The sequence below is a fragment of the Enhydra lutris genome, unplaced genomic scaffold (genome assembly GCF_002288905.1).
Source record: "Enhydra lutris kenyoni isolate GAN:26980312 unplaced genomic scaffold, ASM228890v2 scaffoldscaffold9, whole genome shotgun sequence".
Lineage (NCBI taxonomy): Eukaryota > Metazoa > Chordata > Mammalia > Carnivora > Mustelidae > Enhydra > Enhydra lutris.
Genome location: NW_019154093.1, coordinates 33,273,679 through 33,287,879, shown reverse-complemented (window position 1 = coordinate 33,287,879; position 14,201 = coordinate 33,273,679). Strand labels below are relative to the sequence as shown.

The window sequence follows — 14,201 nt, the reverse complement described above, 5'->3', positions numbered from 1 at the left end:
TAGTGCCTGGCACATAATTTGGTACTCAACAAATATTCGTTGTATTCATTTGTCTAACCTAAGGAGAGAGGATGACTTCCTGAAGAGTTGCAGAGGAAACCACAATGCAAATAAACAAACAAAAACCCACAGCAGCCAAAATACTTGACTATAAGAAAGTGGAAAAAAAATTTTTTTTAAGATTTTATTTATGTATTTGATAGAGATCACAAGTAGGCAGAGAGGCAGGCATAGAGGAGGAAGCAGGCTCCCCACGGGGCAGAGAACCCGATGCGGGGCTCCATCCCAGGACCCTGAGATCATGACCTGAGCCGAAAGCAGAGGCTTAACCCACTGAGCCACCCAGGCACCCTGGAAAAAAATTTTTTAAAGATTTTATTTATTTATCTATTTATTTGAGAGAGAGCGAGCACGAGCGAGGAGGAGAGGGAGAAGCAGGTTCCTTGCTGCCCCGTACCTGAGATCATGACCTGAGCTGAAGGCAGACGCTTTAATTCCAGGCGCCCCTTTAAATTTTATTTTAAGTAGCCTCTACACCCAATGTGGGGTTCTAACTCATAACCCCAAGATCAAGAGTTGCATGCTTTACCAACTGAGCCAGTCAGGTGCCCCAAATATGTGAATCATTTTAAAATGGTATCATTTGGGGCACCTGGGTGGCTCAGTTGGTTAAGTGTCTGCCTTTGGCTCAGGTCATGATCCTGAGGTTCTGGGAGTGAATCCTGAGACAGGCTCCCTCTCCCTCTGCCCCGCTCTCGTGCGCTCTCTCTCTCTCTCACTCACTCTTAAAAAAATAATAATAATAACGTTCATTGTTGCAGAACCCTACAATGTGTGCATTTTTCAGGGTAGTAAAAATTTTTGGAAAATTTCTGGAAACTGACTTGCCAATATGTATCTACGAATCAGGACTCTAAAAATATGCAGTGCATTTTACTCAATAATTCCATTTCTGTAAGTCTCTCCTAAGAAATTGTCTAAATAGTATATATTTAATTATTATTTATTTGCATGAAGAAATTTATTAGTTATAAAGACTTTTGTAGTACCATGGAAAATGCTCATAAATTAAAATAAATCTAAGGAACAACTTATAAAATTACGTGCACACCATGATTATACTTAAATTAAAAATATACCTAGTGGGGCACCTGGGTGGCTCAGTGGGTTAAAGCCTCTGCCTTTGGCTCAGGTCATGATCTCGGGGGTTTTGGGATCTAGCCCCACATCGGGCTCTCCGCTCAGCAGGGAGCCTGCTTCCCCCTCTCTCTCTGCCTGCCTCTCTGCCTACTTGTGATCTCTGTCTGTCAAATAAATAAATTAAATTAAAAAAATATATACCTAGTAAAAAAAAACTGGAAGAAAATATATAATATGATAAACTATATATTAGGATTGCAAAATTACAGTGATTTTTATCTCTCTTCTCCAGTTTCCAAGTCCTTGTAATTGAACTTCATGATCTGTACAAGGTATTTTAGTTTTGTTCAGTTCAACTTTTTGAGGCAAACCTTACTGTTTGAATTTATTTCCCCATTGTAATCTAATCTTTTCCAGGGAAGCAGACTGGTGAGCAAACACTTTTTTGATGAAGATTTACGTTGGAAACCGATGTGTATGATTGCCGGTTGGATGGGGTTGTTTTTTGAGAATTTCCCTGATAAGAGCTTTCTGCTTCATTGCATTTAGTTTAGTTCAATTTAGATGAATAGTTGTAGTAGGCTTGCAGGTTTTTTTTTTTTTTTAAAGATTTTATTTATTTATTTGACAGGCAGAGATCACAAGTAGGCAGAGAGACAGGCAGAGAGAGGAGGGGAAGCAGGCTCCCCGCAGAGCAGAGATCTGGATGCGGCTCCATCCCAGGATGCTGGGATCATGACCTGAGCTGAAGGCAGAGGCTTTAACCCACTGAGCCACCCAGGCGCCCCAAGGCTTGCAGGTTTTACAGTATACGTTACATATCAGAAGGAAATATGGGTAGTTCTCCTTTTCTACTGTCTCTCTCTCTCTCGTATGTTCCTTTTAGGGTGACTTTCCAATTTTTTTCTATTCTCAAACATAAAATTGAATTCCTTATCCAATTTAGTTGGTGTTGTTCTTAGTCGACTTGTCAACTAATTTGAACAATTTTGGTCACGTGAGGCTCTTCCTTCTGCCTTAGCTCCCACATCTAAATGAGTTACCATGCAGTTTATTCTACCTCTTCAGGCTTTGGACTCTTTCATGTTTATCCCTCCCTAGTCCACTGCTTTAAATATTGATGTTATCGCTTGTAGCCTGCAGCTCTACAATGCTATGGACATTAATCTTGTCTTCCAATCCGTCGTCCACCTTATTTTCACATTAGTGGTTCTCAACAGGGGTGGTTTCTGTCCCTCAGGGAACATTTGGCAATGTCTGAAGACATTTTTGATTGTCATAACTGGGCCAGGAGGTGGGTGGGGGGCTGAGGGGCGTGGAGGAGAAGCGATGGGGATTGCTACTGTCATCTAGTGGTTAGAGGAGAGAGATGCTGCTAGAATTCCTGCAATACACAGTAAGCATCCCACAACAAAGAATTTTCTGGCCCCAAATGTCAATAGTACTGAGGCTGAGAAACTCTGCCCTAGGACCATTCTTGTAAAATTAAAACCTGCTTAAATACCTCACGAACACATGGTGTCTTTCAGATAAGGTTTGTGCATAACTCTCATCTTTTCCTCAGCCATATCTCATGTGTGTGTTACTACGTAAATAAATATGCCATGATCCCCGCCTGGGCTCCTGTGATTTATCCGCTGCTTGTAGTTTCTTTTCTTCCTGATTTGCCAAGGGTAGGTTGGGTAATTCTCCTCTATGACCAGTTTTAGCAGAGCATGAATCACACTGAACACTCACCTGTTATTCCACTCCAATGTAAGCATCAGAGATCAGGAACTGGGTCTCTTTTCCCAGAATCTTCAGCTCTTAGTGCAATGCCCAGTATAGGGAAATACACTCAACCAAGGCCCTCTGTCCTTATTCTATTTATATAGCAGTCAGATTCATTCTTGGGTACAATAGGGGTCATTGCTGCTGTCCTGGCTTTCCTTGATCTTTATTCTTTGCCTTCCCTGAAATGTGGCTTTTTCATATTTCCGTGTCTATTCATCCACTCCCAACTTGTTCTTCAAGGCTCAGATCAATAAAGATCATTTACCAAGCCCACCACGTGTGCCAGGCCTGCATTATCTTTGCCTTCAGCATAGTCCCCAAAAGGAAGATATCCCAATTTAACAGGTGAAGAATATGATGGAAGAGCCCTGAGTGGCAGGTGAGGCAGCACATGCATGCAAACACCCACGAGTGGAGGCAACTGGGCCACGACCCTCCCTGCTTGATTCTTCTGTCTTCTCTGAATTCTTCTACATCCTTCCAGAAGGCTTTCTCTTTGGAGATCTCTTAGACTGTCCTTCAACTTTTAAGAGTAAGCTGTAAATTGTTTAGGGTATCTCAGGTGGCTAATGGTGGTAGCCAGACCTAAATTCCAGAACTCTAGAATCAAATGCTCTCTTCTCACCAGGTACCACACCAGCGCTTCTTGCTTAGTATCAGGTTAAGTAGCAGGAACCTACTCCAAGTTACCGCAAGCCCTCCAGTAGGATTAATGAAATCAGGGCGGGTGGTACAGCCTCAGTCCACAGTGACCTGAACTGTAGAAGCCTGACCATGCCCAGAAGGATTTTCAAGGGGAAGGCACTGGAGTGTTTCAAGCTCAAGAGCAGAACAGATTTGAACTTTTAAAAGCTCACTGTGAAAAATTAATTAGACACTGGAGTGATGCAGAGCCTGGATTTGAGAGGTGCTTGTGGTCCTTCAGGTGAGAGATGAGGGGAGCTTGAATCATGTTGTTGAAATAGAGAAACAAAAGGACTGGAGATACCTTGGAAGTAAAATTGTCAGGATTTGGCTGTAGACTGTCTACAAGGATAGGAGTCCTGGCTGCAGTGTGACTTGAAGATACGTAAGACTCAATTTGTTTTCTCATGGATAAAATGCGGATAATATCTACTATGAGAGATTATTAGTAAAAAAAAAATGAAAAGCGCCTAATTCATTAGGTATCAACAAATGTTAGCTAAGTTTTTTTTTTTTTTAAATTTAAAAGAGCTCTTTACGGAATGCGTTGGATCTGCAGTAACTTGTCTTTTTAAGATAAGATTTATTTGCTTTGAAGTTGCTGGTAGTCAAGTGCCACACAGCTCACCTCTTACTCTATCCTGACAACGGGCAGACGACTGTGATAAGGGCATCGCGGTGCAGGAACATGTGGTGGAGGGCACCCCAAACTTAGGAAGGATAAACCTGTAGCCAAAACCTGACAATTTTACTGTCTGCCTTGGCACAACTCTCGTTCCTAGACTAGTGTCTCCAGAAGGCGCGGTTAAGCAGCGAATGAAGAATGGGGGCATGAGCGAAACTAGATGGGGACCGGGCGAGAAGACTGGAGGCGCAGGGACCAGCTGCGCCGCGGAGCCTACGCCTACCTTGCGGCCTCCGCCCACTCTTTCCTGGGCTGTCGCTCGTGACGTTACGAGGAGGCGGAGCCCGCTTTGGCCTGGGAGGTGGAGGCAGCGGCGGGGCGGGGCGGGGCGGGGCGGGGCGGGGCGGGGCGGAGGCAGCGGCGGGGCGGGGCGGAGGCAGCGGCGGGGCGGGGCGGGAACGTCGCGGAGCGCAGGCCGCGGCGGCCGCGGAGTAGCTAGCAGCCGCAGAGAGCGCGGGCCTGCGCCGTAACCCTGGTGGCGGCTCCCGTGCCCCCTCCTCAGCCCCCTGGCGCGCGCACGCCGGGGCCCTGCGGGGCTGGCTGCTGAGCGAGTAGGCAGTGGGACCTGCGCCGTGACCCGGAGCACTCCCCCACCCCAGCCTAGGCGCACACGGAAGTGGTGAGTGTCGCGGAGGGGAGGTGGAGAACCCTGTGGTGGCTGCGGCGGCCGGGCGAGGGGCGCAGAGCCGGCGCTGGCGGGCGACGCGGCCGCCGCTCTCTGCCCTCGGCGAGCCACGCACCCCCGGCCACTCAGCAAGCGCGGAGCTGGACCCGGGGCCTGGGAGGGCTGGGGGCGTGTGGGTGCGGACGGGGAGCGGGGGATTTCCAGCCGAGCTGAGCCGGCGGGTGGTTGGGGGGCGGGGGCCCCAGGCCGGGAAGGGGGGGGGAGGTTAAGGCTCGCCGCCCCCTCCCCCAGAGCACACACCAAGTTTTCATAAACAAGCCTGGAACGCGCTGACATCCTGTTTATACCACCCAGCGATACAGGCGCGGGCTTGAGGTCTGACGTCCCTTGCCCTTGCACCGAGAACTTGACCGCCAGCTCTCTGGCACAACTGTCGTGGGGGGGGGAGTGGGGGCGGGAAGAGGTTTTCTGGCCTCCGTACGGAGGCCGAGGGTCGTCGTCGTTTTCCTTCTTTGCCATCCCAGCCAGGGAAAGTTTCTGGGCTTTGGGGCCATGTTTGGGGCTAGAAGAGTGTCTTCTGTGGAATCAGTAAACGCCCCCTCCCCTTTTACGTTCTTTTGGGACCCTGGCTCTAGGCAGCCAGCGAGATGGGCTAAAGAGGACGCGTCCTGGGCGAAGAGGGCCAGGGAAGAGGAACAGTGAGAGAGAGCCCCGGGGAAGCGCGAATTCTACTGTAGTGGGACTGATTAACTGAAACTGGGGCTGCTCTCTGGCCTGCTGTCTTACTCCTCACCCATTCCACGAGTGGTCGCCAAGCTTCAAAGGGAGACGTCGCTTTAGCCGGGCTAGTAAACACCCCTCTCAAGTCACACCCCAAGGTTTCAGGGATATGGGCTCCTTGGATGTCTCTTTACCAAGGAACTTTTTTAGGGAGACTAGATAAAAGGTGTGATTATTGCAGGTGTTCTCATTTTTTCAAAAAACTGTGTATTTTCTGTGAATTGCGTGTCCGTTGGGAAGAGGACCCTGCCACTTTTTCTAATACGTAGCTGTGAGCAGTCTGTCTTCTGCCCCCGTTGAATATATGCTATTAACTTTTTTTTTTTCCTTTTTTCTTTTTAGGAGCCATAGGTTTTTCTCTCATGGCAGTAGTTCACAGCGGTGTATAATTGTCATTGCTTTTAGGAGAAACGCATTAAAAACCTTATATAGTTAAGTGATGAGTAGAATGCAGACAATTAGATGTGATCATGGAGTCTTTGTTGGCAAATTTTTAAGAAAAGGATTCAAATCATGGGCATATACACAGTGCAAAATTTTTTTTTTAAGATTAGCATTTTACATTGATTAAATGTTTTTTCCTCCCTTTCCAAAACCCCATTTTGTGCTGTTTCTCGCTTTTGTTTTTGGTGACTCTGGTATTTTTTAAGACCAGGGAGTCCTTACTGAAGGATCAGTGTGTTCTTTTGTACTTTGTGGTGAAGGTTAATGGAGACCATAATGGTACTAGACATTTGGGGTATAGCATACTGTGTATAATGGAGAAAAATGTCTATGTATATAGGTCCAGATCATGTTTAAAGGCATAAGTAATCATACTGAGAGATTGTGGACATTTATGAATAGGAATAATCACAACCTCTTCTTAATTCTATATATCATATTAACTAAGTTCTTTCACTGTATCTTAATTTCTCTAAATAGCTGCAAAAATTATTTTTAAATCTGAGGATTGCAGTGTGAGATGACACACTCCACACTGATTCCCAGTTCCACTATATACTAATTACAACTGTTGGGAAATGATAGAGGGTAAATAAATTATACATATATAGATAAAAATAATTCAAACATTTTCCAAAATATAATTTATATAACTACATTTCAATTTGCTATAATTTAAGCAGTCTTATATCAGTTTGGTTAATGCTATACTTTGATTATCTTTCTAGTCTTTTGGTATCCACCCTTTACAGATTAAGGTATTAAGGTGAATTAGGCTGCAGAATTTTTGCAACTCAAGCATTTGTTTAAAAGCTGTAAAAATAAAGAATCTTGAGGGTGGAGTTGCTTTTGCAGGAACAGAGACTCGGATTAATTGGCATGAAGAAACTTAAACTGAGTGCTTTTAAGTCAAGATTGTTAGGTCTGCCAGTTTGGATTCTGGGTTCACAAACACTAGTGGTTTCAACTGCAGGCCACAAATTGTAGTGATGTTTCAAAGTTATCATTCAGTTTCTTCTGAATAGCTTTAGGTCATGCATATATTAGTACAGAAACCCAGCTGAAGCAAGTATTGAGAACGTGTAGGTTTATATTCACTTTTATAGGAGGAACCCTGATCTATAACTATTAGAAAAGACCAAGATCTGTGTTTTCTAACTCCTCTGATAAGTGTTTTTTTCCCTACATACACACATATTTTATATATTTTCCTTATGTATTTCCTTATTGTATTCTAATGAGATAATATGCCTTTAGAAAATATATCCTCTGAGATGTGAATATTTGTACAAGGAAATTTTTCTTGTTCATTTCCACATTTTGAAAAATTGTTTCAAGTGAATGGGGAATTGATTAATTGACTCACTGTCCCTGAACAAGCAACATCTGACGCTTTGTGATTTCTTGTGGCTCAGTGGTATATGGAGCCTTGTCATAGAATAGAGATGCCAAAAAGAACCTCTTGGATTCTTTTAGACCAGTATTTCTCAACTGGGTATGATTTTGTGCTCAAAGAGATATTTGCAGTTTCTGGAGACATTTTTGGTTATTATAACTTAGGGGGTGGAGTGGGGTGGGAGGAGGCAGTGTTACTGGCATCCAGTGGGTAGAGGCCAAGGATATTGCTAAACATCCTAGGATGCATGGGGTGCCCATACAACAAAGAATAACCTGGCTCAAAAGTCAGTAGCACTGGGGTTGAAAAATTCTGTTTTGGAATGCCAGGTAGGAAACAAGAAGATATGGGGATCTGTCATAGCAAATAGCTTTCCTTCAGTTCCCAGTTTTCCTCATCTTTAGAATGGAAATCAGAGTATTCACCATTTCAGAAAGTTGTTGGGGAAAATCAGGTAAATAACACATGGTAACTGACGTGCCACACAAATTATAATTGTTATGGAAACATATTTTAAATAAATTGTTAGATATACCAGTAGTTGAGGAGTAAAGAGGTTAAGGTTATTGAGTGAAAAGATTGGATGGTTTGGTATTACTGATTTCTTTGTTATTAATTTTTTTTGGGTAAAGGACTTAATATAGTTTTCTTATTAGAACATAAACTTTTCAGCTCTGCAGGTTTTTTGAACGTAAGAATAGTTTTCTTAGCATAACAGGAGGGAACACTCCTAGAAAATCCAGGAAATTGAGGAAAGTAAGGGAGAAAAGTCATCCATGGTTTACTCCCTTTCCCATTTAAAGACTTACAATTTTCTTTTCTGTAAGAGTCCTTAAAATTGGAAGAAGAACTAATGATGGAAAAAGGGGGAGCAGCTGGTGACCAGAGAAGGTACTATCCGTTTCTATGCCCTTCATTTTCTCTTTTTTTTCATAATTACAATGGACAGGTAAATTACATTATGGGAGACATTAGAGAAATTTGTTCATTGTTTTTGTACTCTGTGGGCTAACCTCCAAGCCGTGTTCTCATTCGGCATGTTGTTTCCTTTCTGCTTCGTGCTCTCCCCTGTACTCGGCTAGGTGTGCCACTGTTGCTTCCTGTCTTGAAAACCCAATGGTAACATGGAGTTTTAAACAGCTGCCATGTTGAAGTGACCGGGTTTCAGGGGCAGGAAACTACCTCCTGTGAGTATTCTTCCTTCTGAAGTGCACCAGTTTTTTTGGCAACAAGAAAGCATAAAACATTAAGTTCGTTTCCATGATATATTTACTTCTGAGGTTTTATGATCTGTGATTCTTAGCAGCTGGCAGTGGGCTCAAATTTTTCCTTGGTGCTCTGTGAATAAATTGCCCAGTCCCTAGGCAAGACCTGCTTTAGAAGAAAAATGAAAATTTCTTTAAGTCTACTCTAGCGAAAAGACAGAGCTGGTCTTTGTTAGGATATTTTTAATCTGTGGTAACCCAGTTTACTTTACAGTAATATTCACTCAACACTTTGTTCATTCCTTTATTCATTCCGTAAATACTTGTTGAGCCCCTGCTATGAATCTCAGGGTGTGAATAAACTGAACAAAACATGTAAAAATTCTTGTCTTTGTAGAGTTTACAGTCTAGTGGAAGAACCTTGAAGCTGTTCATTCAGGGTTTCTCAGTTGTAGATTTTACACATACAAAAAAGTAAGTCCTACTTTGGGAATGTAGAATGTTTCCTAGGAACCTTCATGGCACACCTTTCCTCCGTTTTTTTTATGTTACAGATTAATTAGCTCTGTATAAGCAAACATCTCTGCAGTACCTACTGATTTCTGGTAGATGAATAAGACAGTTTATATGGAAATAAGCCTGTTGTATATATAACTGTCACACAATGTGGGCGATGCTGTAATAGAGGTTGGAATTAAGAGTGCTTGGACCCCTGAGGAAAGCTAAACCTAGCTTGAAGCCCTGGCCACTGCTTTTTTGAAGAGGTTTCACTAGAGTTGGGCCTTGAGGAGTGAGTAGTTCTCCTCTTGTTTAGGGATGGGAAGGGAATCTAGGCAGAGATGGAACATGCAGAGGCAGCCAGGTATGTGGTGTGGGTGACAAACTTGGAGGCAGCCACTGTGATTAGAGCAGAATAGGGGGAGGCAGCAGAAGGAGGTGAGGCTGGACATGTAGGATGGGGCCAGATTGTGAAGACTGAGGCTGTCCTCAAGTCTTTGAGCAGTGTGAGGTCAGGGGCAGTGGTCTGTGTTGAATGAATGGGGAGCCATTCGTAATTCTTGAGCTCAAGCATATAACATCATTAGCAAATGAAACAACTGTGAAACGCTGAAAGGATCCGCTTCAATCCACAGTTACCTTTTCCTCCCTGTCACAGAAAATATTTCTTACTTATCCACCCCTAATCAACTATCCAGAAGACTGCTAGGAGGCAGGAAATGTTTTGAGCCACAAGAGACGTCATGGAATCCATATGTGCTTTCCCGATAGTAGAGAAAAACCTACTTTGATTTGCTTGTAATTTATAAAGAGTTTCTTGACAGCCCATTTAACTGGTGTTCAAGTCAGTGGGAGATTAACTACAAACGTAAGAGACAGGAGTTACTAAGAGGATGACTCCAAGAAGGTACATTCTCTGAGACAGGCACTGTTAATTTTTATCTTGGAAGTGAGTGAGAAGCAGAATGAAAAGCAGAACCATAACTCAAAAAGTGAAACAGTCTGGGTGATGCCATTTAGTGGAGGGGCAAATGCCATTGTAAATACCCTAGTTACCGTCACAACACAGGATGGTAATTGGTGTTGCTAATGATGACCAAGCCATTAAGAAGAGGCTGGGCTGTGGAGCATACACTGCAAAGGGCAGCATAGATTGGTCTCTAGCAGAAAAGGGCAACTCTAGTGGTTGGGTTTTGGGGAGGTACGCAAGTGGTGGGCGGGGATGGAGTAAGAAGCTGCTGTCACGATTGCAATAGGACAAGCTCAAAGGAGAGGTTTTCTTCAGAATGAGAAGCCAGTGAGGAATCTTTGCTCACGAGAGGTGCTTTAACTCTTCAGGGAAAGAGTTTCTTAGGAATAACTTGAACCCAGCTGGGAAAGGCTAAATCAGTCTCAACTTACTACACCTCGAGATGGAAAATGGAGTTACTGTGTTTTCGCCTTGTTTTTTGTAATCTGTGTTTTTGGTGGCTCAGGAGCCAGTCTGCTTGTTTTGATCCTAGCAGTGATAATGTGGGCAACTTAAGCTTGTTTCCTTATCAATAAAATGGAAGTAAAGAGGTTTCCTACCTGTAAGATTGTTTTGAGGATTGAGTGACTACGCCTGAAGATTTTGGAATGGTGCCAGGCGCATGGCGTAAGCTAAACATGTGTTAGCTTTATTTTTTAATTTTTATTTATTTTTTATTGGTGAATATACTTCGGGCTGAAAGCAAAGAGCTCAGATTATATTCAGGATGCTTTAAGATGGTAGGGAAGGGGGGGGCGCCTGGGTGGCTCAGTGGGTTAAGCCACTGCCTTCGGCTCAGGTCATGATCTCAGGGTCCTGGGATCGAGTCCCGCATCGGGCTCTCTGCTCAGCGGGGAGCCTGCTTCCCCGCCCCCCCCTGCCTGCCTCTCCATCTACTTGTGATCTCTCTCTGTCAAATAAATAAATAAAATCTTAAAAAAAAAAAAAAATATGGTAGGGAAGGGGGACCTATTAAATACAAAACAGTAGCTGAAACAGTCTGTATTAAGAAAGACTTCAATTAGAAATGGTTAAATCAAAAAAGTTTAGGTACTTAAAGTAGGCAGTTTCTCAAATCTAGAGTTTATTATGTAGACAGCACTAAAGGTGATACATTAGGTTCTGCTGTATTTTTAAGGAAACATGAGAAACAAAGGTGCCTTTAGTTTAACTTAAAAGGTCACGCAAGGTATATAATTCAGTAGGAATGTATGAGACTTTCTGGGAAAGTCAATATAAAGGTTCTGTGTTGCTCTCACTGATTGAGTTTACTTAGGAAGTGGCAGAAACACAGGCATACCCATTTTAAAATGGTGTCTTCAGAGTTGTGTGACACTAAAAATCTTGTAAGTTCTTATAAGTCAGATGATGTGCTAGGGAGTTTTGCTGTTTAAGCAATTAGAAGAGTTTGAAGGAACTCTGAAATATATATTCACTTTCTCCTGAATGCTGTTTTATCAGTTTCCATTTCCATATATGTGCTTTCCAAAAGCAAAGTTTACCCAAAATATAAATGGTACAAAAAGTTGGCTCTTCCTCCTAATCATATTTTATTTTATTATTTACTTTTTTAAAAGATTTTATTTATTTATTTGACAGACCGAGATCACAAGTAGGCAGAGAGGCAGGCAGAGAGAGAGGAAGGGAAGCAGGCTCCCTGCTGAGCAGAGATTGATTCCAGGACCCTGGGATTATGACCTGAGCCGAAGGCAGAGGCTTTAACCCACTGAGCCACCCAGGCGCCCCTCTCCTAATCATATTTTAAATAGGCATTTAGTTCCTTCTCAGTGTTGTATTTGTATTCTCAAGAACAGTTGCCACATAGTTGGAGTAGAGCTTGATCTTTTCATTCCATGTTCTTGGATGGCAAAGAAATTAGCTGTATCTTCCCATTTGAGGAGGATAAAGACAGTAAAACAACCTACTTTGTATTTGTGGAAGAGAAGTCTAGCTCAAGTGATGAATAGGTTGACCTGTAGGTATTTAAAAAATAAATTTAGGTTTATCGTTTTCAGGTGTATTGGGTAATTCCGACAAGTTTGAATGTATATATGAGGTAGAAATAGTTAAGAACAATTTGTAATTAATGCAACTCTTGTTTTTAATAGTGATTTAAAGGGCCTCCAGCTATTAGAACTGACAACAGTTCATTCAATTAAGCACAATTATGTCTGCAGACTTATTTGCACTGTTAATTTGCTCAAGCTGTAGAAAGGCTGTAATTCATAGCATTTTTTTTTTCAATTAGTAGAATTTAAAATCTTTTATTTATGGTGAGAGAAAAAGCAAAGTAAAAAAATAAGGAGAAAACAATCTGTCAAATGTATGTTTTCCCAGTAAAAAATTCTGTTATTAAACAAGATCTCACACAGGGAGGCAGACAGATGTGATTTATATAATAAAGAGATGCAATGGATCTTTTACTGTATACCTGCAAACTCATTTTAGGGCTAATTCATCTAACATCTAAGAAGTTAGATGCATAATGCCTAAATTTAATATTCTGGCTGTTTTTTGTTTGTTGTTTGTTTTTTGTTTTTTTTCAGTTAAAGCCATTCTGTAAAACTAGGTAGGTCTCCTAATAACCATATATTAGTTGTGTAATTGGAAAAATAATTTGATATATGGTGGTATCCCCAAAGAATCCCATCATTTTACTTGGTTAGAATAACCATTCACTCAAGTTGGTTAGAAGTGGGAGGGGGAGGTCAGAGAAAACCAACTGGCCGGAATGTAAGTTGTAAGCCCACTTGATGTGGATTTAGGAAGTTGGCCACTAGAGATGCACAAACTGGCTGAAATTAAAAATGCTTTTAGGTTTTCATGTTTATTCCTTTATTTAATAATTATCTGTAAATCATGTATTATGTGAGAGGAAGACCTGATTCCTGCCCTCAGGAAGCTTCCTTGCTAGTGGAAAACACAATAATTCAACAATTATACAGCTATTTGTTATAATTATGCTAAGTACCAGGAGAGATGTCTTAGTTTTCTGTAGAGGTTGAAAGCAGTACAAAGCGTGGGGGGGGGTGTCTCTGTGGTATATATTTTTTGAAAGATTGAAATCTGAAGGGTAAAAGAGTTAGCCAGGCTAAGAGGAAGGGGAGGGTTTTTTTCCAAAGGAAACAGCATGTGCAAAGGACCTGGGGTGGAACCAACACTGCAGCTGGAACAGAGGATAAAGATTCAGGCTGCTGAGGCAGACAGGAACCTGATTAGGCAGGGCCTTGTGAGCCATATTATTTTGGGCCTTATAATATAAAAGGGGAAATTGAAGGATTTAAAACAGGGCAGTGACATGATGGGACTTAAGTCATTGTATGGAAAAAAAAAAAAAAAAGGATCCCCTCCTCACTTGCTGCTCCCCTTGGAGCCCCTCTCTCCTCTCTCTGCCCACTCTCTGCCTAATGCCTTGGAAGCCTTCACTTTCTCCCACTCACTCATTTCTTTAATTCTTTGCAACCCGCCACCTCCACACTCTTGAGCCTTCTTTGAGGTCACTGGTGACCTTCTTGCTGTCACACTTTGACCCTTTTTTTTCTGCTCTTGTTATCTAAGACGTATGATGCTGTTAAATACCCTCTCCCTGAAAGATACCCCACAGCCGCACTGCTGTCTGGCTTCTGAAACATAGTACCTGTCTCCTTCCTTTCTGTGTCTTGGCTCTCTTCTCTGCCTCTCATCTCTCCCTTTCCCCTAGTGAAGACTTCCCCAAGCTGCTGTGAATGGCAAGAGTCATTTTGTTCCTAAAACTGTGCAGATGACTTGCTTTCATTGAACTCCGGTTGTGGAGCAGCTTCAGGCATGATTCAAAGCCCTGGGGATGCTTTAGAAAACAAAAGGCAAGGCTTTTCCTTAAAGAGCCTGCCTTCTAAGATGTCACACCGTCCATAAATAAGATAATTTCTGGTGGTGATAAGTGCAATAAAGAAAATAAGGTAATGGGTAGAGAATGCTGAAGT

At 42.6% G+C, this 14,201-nt stretch overlaps 1 protein-coding gene across 1 annotated transcript in view; it reads left to right on the top strand.

Annotated features, from left to right (window-relative positions):
- The first annotated feature begins 4,711 nt into the window (after positions 1 to 4,711).
- Positions 4,712 to 14,201, top strand: part of LOC111142881 (Janus kinase 1) — a 125,120-nt gene continuing 115,630 nt past the window's right edge. Inside the window, exon 1 of the mRNA XM_022496274.1 lies at positions 4,712 to 4,901. The gene's annotated coding sequence lies outside the window, so the exon portion shown is untranslated. The remainder of the gene's footprint in view (positions 4,902 to 14,201) is intronic.